This window comes from Rhyacophila brunnea, unplaced genomic scaffold (assembly GCF_057557595.1).
Source record: "Rhyacophila brunnea isolate RB1 unplaced genomic scaffold, BYU_Rbru_1.0 scaffold_137, whole genome shotgun sequence".
In the NCBI taxonomy this organism is placed as follows: domain Eukaryota; kingdom Metazoa; phylum Arthropoda; class Insecta; order Trichoptera; family Rhyacophilidae; genus Rhyacophila; species Rhyacophila brunnea.
This window is the reverse complement of record NW_028232793.1, coordinates 608,189-613,580: the sequence shown is the minus strand read 5'-3', so window position 1 is coordinate 613,580 and position 5,392 is coordinate 608,189. Positions and strand designations below refer to the sequence as shown.

Below are 5,392 nucleotides of genomic sequence, written 5' to 3'. Positions count from 1 at the left end.
TATTATATTATTTAAAACCAATAAAAATATCTTTTAACCGATTAATTTTTCTCATAATGTTTTTATTGGTATTATATCATGGATTTGTATAATGGAAATGGTTTATATCTATCTATATTTCAAATAAAAAAAATATTTCGTTTATCAATTAGATTTTTTATTTACTTCTAATGTATTTTAGAAAAAAAAGCGGTCAAGATATAATCCAAAAATGTGTACAAAAATTTATACAATCAAGTTTACAATTTTTTTTGCCTTTTACCGCATAAATATATCATATTTTAATTTTAGAATTGCTATTTTTTTCGGCTTCATTTTTTTTAATAAAAAAAATATTAAATGTATTTTTCATAAGAGATGAAGAATATAAAGACTGAAAAATGCTTGTATTAAACATAATGAAACCACTGAAGTTATTTGATAGGAATAAATTTGAAGTTTTATTTAAGAGACAAGAAAATATCGTTCATCATAAAATATACAATCTTCAAAAAAATATATAAGGAAAGAATATAATAAAAAGCGCATAGAATGCTTTTTTATGGACAAAAAAAACCCTTATCTAGGCTATCATCATGATTAAAATCAAATCAAGTAGAAAATATGAGAACTAAACGAACAAGGATCGATATTTTTATAAATAATAAATAAATGACGATAATTATTCAAATAAAAATGAAAAATAATGATCAAAAAAACAGCGACTAAAAATCTAGGATTAAAAAGGCACTAAAATAAATGACGTAAAAATGTTAGAAATATAAAATCAGGGGAAGCGGTCGCAAAATTTCTTAAATATAACTTATGGAGATACTCTAATAAAAAAAATAGACCCTCTGATTTTATGAAATTATAATCGATTGTGATATAGAGGACATTAGATTATATGCGCGACTTAATTTTTGGCGCTTTCTGGTTTTACACAGATAAAAAAATTTAACACACATTTGGTATACAATAAGCTGCAGTTCTTGAAATAAAAGAAAATATGTACAAAACTTAGTTCATTTATATTTTTTGGCTTGGTTAAGAAGGTAATATAAGTTCTGGTATTAGCTATAATAGGTTTATAAATATAATTATTTTGGCTTCATTTTATACACAAGGTGTGATAGAAAGTATGAAGACGATATTTTTTCTATGATATTTTTATTATATTATATTTATCACTAAATTACACATACCTATGATCTGAAATTTAAAAAAAAATTGATGATAGCACTTATTATCCCTTTAGAATATATTAAATGCATTTATTTGATTAAGATCTCCTAAAGAATCTGGAGTGAGCGCAATTTTTAAATTCGAAGAATGTTGTTTTTATTTCTTTCTCATACGCTGTAAAGGTTAATAAAAGTTTATTATCAATTGAAGTTTTGTTTTTTTTTTCAAATAATATTACATATCATGACTTTCTACTTTTCTATACAAGCCATATTTCATTTAATTTTTTTATACGAAAATACGAATGCTTAGTTCTTAAATGTAATCACTCTAAAATAATTGAGCGTGATAAAAACGTATTTTTATTTAAATATGCGAAATAATGGTTTATCACAGTATTCGACTCAAATAATTATGTGTATAGTCAGGGAACCTTTTTATATACTATGTATTTTTGAGCATTGTGCTATAAAAAACGATTTTCATATATTATTATATTTATACAAAAGTGAATATTATTTTTAGCTATTTAAATTTGTAAAAAAAAGGTTTTTATTGCTATAAATAACATACTTGTTAACTAATTATTTCCGAAACTTCATTTTTATGACTTTCCTCAAAGCATCGTCTTCTTTACAAAATTTTATATCAAGGTTTATTCTCAATATAATTGTTTGTGCTTTCATTGGAATTCCTTGCACTTTAATAATAGTTTGCGCAATATTAATTAATTTGGTTTGTTCATTCGAGAAATTTCTATATCTGCTACCACAGACTTGGCCTATTAAAGAAATTGAATTTAAAGTAATATTCAATTTATTACACAATAATTCTGATTTATAGGTAATAAAAGCTAACATAATAATATTATTAGGCTCACTTACAGGTAGTGCTTATTAAATTAGAAATATCGAGTTTCTAAATTTATCCCAAATAAAACTCGCACTCAGTACTGTGATTTATAAAAGTAAAAGTATTAGAGTTCATTTTATATATATATTTATTCACAAAGAAAACTCGCTCACATTCCTATGCTCTATAAAATTAGAAATATTTGAGTTTCGTTATTTATGTTTTCATTCTCAAAGAAAACTCGCTCAAAGTCCTATGCTTTATAAAATTCTAAGTATCAGAATTCATTTTTTCATACCTTTATGTCAGATAATTTAGAATATTTAAGAAATTTCAGAGTTTCTATCTTACAACTTTAGTTCAAAGAAATGAATGATTTTTTTAGATATTAGAGTTTTTGAAGTTGCTGATTTATGCCCATGGAATATCAGATTCCTTTTAAATATATATCATGCAATACGTGATTTTTTAGTTTACTGATGTTTTAAACCATCCAGCTATTTTTATATATTAAATTTATCCCATCAAAGGAAAATGGCCGAAATTAAAGAAGATGAATACTACATTCAACGATCCAAACAGATTAAAGAACAACTAGCAGCGAATGAGACATGTTATCCGCATAAATACGTGGTAAAGAATACCATATCGGAGATAATATCCAAATATTCCGATGTTAAACAGGAAAATAAATCGACAGATATAGTTGCTTCTGCAGGTAGATTAATTACAATGAGAAAGTTTGGGAAACTTAATTTTTACAAACTTTTCGATAATGGAAATTATATACAGGTTGTTGTTCAAAATTTTGCACAAGAAGAGCCAGAAATCGAGAATCTCAGTATAAATAATTTTATTACCTTTGGTCCTTCCAAATTTTCTAAAGCCATTGATTATTTCAAAAGAGGCGATGTTATTGGATTTTCTGGTCATCCTGGAAGAACAAAGAACAATGAGTTATCTGTTTTTGCAACCTCACTCACACTTTTAGCGCCCTGTTTGAGAACATTACCGTCTGAACATTTTGGATTGAAAGATCCTGATATGATTTATAGAATGAGATACCTTGATCTTCTAACAAACACAGAGTCTTTGAATAGGTTTTATACAAGAAGCAAAATCATAAATTATATAAGGAGATACCTTGATAATCTCGAGTTCCTTGAGGTAGAAACACCAATGATGAATTTGATTCCTGGGGGTGCAGCAGCAAAACCTTTTATAACACACCATAATGAACTCAATCTTGATCTTTTTATGAGAATCTCACCCGAACTTTCTCTAAAACAGCTCGTGGTTGGTGGATTAAATCGAGTTTATGAGCTCGGCAAGGTTTTCAGAAATGAAGGAATTGATTTAACCCACAACCCAGAATTTACAATATGTGAGTTTTATATGGCCTATGCTGATTACAACGATTTAATTGAAATGACTGAAGAAATGATCAATGGGATGGTCAAAGAAATATTCAAAAAGGAAGTTATTAGTCATTGGCCTATGAAAAGAGAGCAGCGTCCGGATCCAGTTGAACTAAACTTCTCAAGGCCTTTTAAAAGAATTGATATTATTTCCGAACTTAATTTAAGAATGAGTGAGATAATGAAAACCTGGGAATTAAAGGAAGGGGAAAAGTACCTAACTAAAGATTTTATTTCTAATTTTAAGCTATATGGTGGCAATCTAGATGAAATGCTTGATTTTTTCCTATTCTTTATTAAGAAAGAAAACATTAAACTTCATGAACCATATACCTTGCCTAGGGTCCTTGATAAGTTGATAGGGGAATTCATCGAACCACAATGTATTAACCCTACTTTTGTGATGAACCATCCTTTAGTTATGTCCCCACTCGCCAAAAAGAACAGAGATGATCCGTTATTAACCGAAAGATTCGAACTTTTTATAAATGGAAAAGAAATTTGCAACGCTTATACGGAATTAAACGACCCTTTTGATCAGAAAGAAAGATTCGAAGAGCAGGTTAGGGATGCGGAAAAGGGTGATGATGAGGCAATGAAAATGGATAAAGGCTTTGTTACAGCCCTCGAATATGGACTTCCACCAACAGGTGGATGGGGAATCGGAATCGATAGGTTAGTTATGTTTTTATCAGACGCTGCTAATATTAAAGACGTTCTTTTATTCCCTGCGATGAAACCTGACGTAGAAAAGGATACAGAAACTACGGAAGGATCTTAAATAAAAAAATTAAAATGAAAATATTCATAGCTTAGTGCAACGTAGCAAAAAATAATTGCTAATTTTTTTTTTATAACTTTAAGTTTGCAGGGTTCATTCTTTTTATGTTTAATATCAACATAGATCATTCAGAAGTTGTTGCTTAATCCACAGAAAACAATATTAAATTTCTAAATTTGATCGTTATATTATGAATATGAGTGCAACTCATTCTAGGATTGTTGTCAACTCGATGCAAATTTTATTTAATTTATAAATTTGATGGTTGTATTATGAATATGGGTGCAATACATTCTGATAATGTTGCTAAATTCACAGTAAATTTCTAAATTTGATGGTTGTGTTATGAATATGGGGCAACTCATTCATTGATTGTTATCAACCACCTATAAGCTATATGGATTCCAATTTTGTATTATGCTGTGATTAATGAAAACCAAGACCAGTTTTTGAAATAATTCATCAGCACTGTGACGATGATCAAGCGATTGGATATTATCAATCAATTAGATATACAGGTAATACAAAATATACGCAACACAGCTCTTAAATGCAAAATATAAAATTTTTACTGTATGATATTCATAATAAACCATCAGGCGGCCCAAGGGAAAATTTTCTCGTCAAAAAGGTGGTCATGATTAAAATTCGGGGTTTTTGACAAATAAAATAGTATGTATCTTCCATATTAAAAATCAAAACCCAGGATTTTATCACGAACACATGGTTTCATTATATTGATCAATAAGCTAAATATAGTTGAGTAACTCAATTATTAAACCCAATGCCTCAGATTATAAAGATCGAAAGTTGAATAATGCGCAAAGGAAATTTATAGAAACCCAAGAGATTAATTTCGTTTGGTTTTGAAAGTTACAACAAACCCTATGTGTTAACCTTCCCACAGAATAGTCGTCTACTTTTCACATACACATACTGTCTTCGCCGACTCAACCCTACACAATTTAAAACGCAAATCTGAAAAATAAATTCAAAATACCTTAGTTGATAAGGATTTCACTTATACTACGATAAAAAACGGGTGGTTTCAAGTTAAAATGTTCTGGTTTTTGTGACAAATAATTCACCCTATATTTTTGGGACCATAACATTATGTATATTTTTATATAAAACTTGGTTAAAAAGGCTAACGGTTTTTTTAAACACATCAATTGAG

General features: G+C 28.3%; 1 pseudogene; it reads left to right on the top strand.

The window, feature by feature from the left end:
- Positions 1–2,550: 2,550 nt before the first annotated feature.
- On the top strand, positions 2,551–4,215 carry LOC147076000 (uncharacterized; annotated as a pseudogene).
- The last annotated feature ends 1,177 nt before the right edge of the window (positions 4,216–5,392 follow it).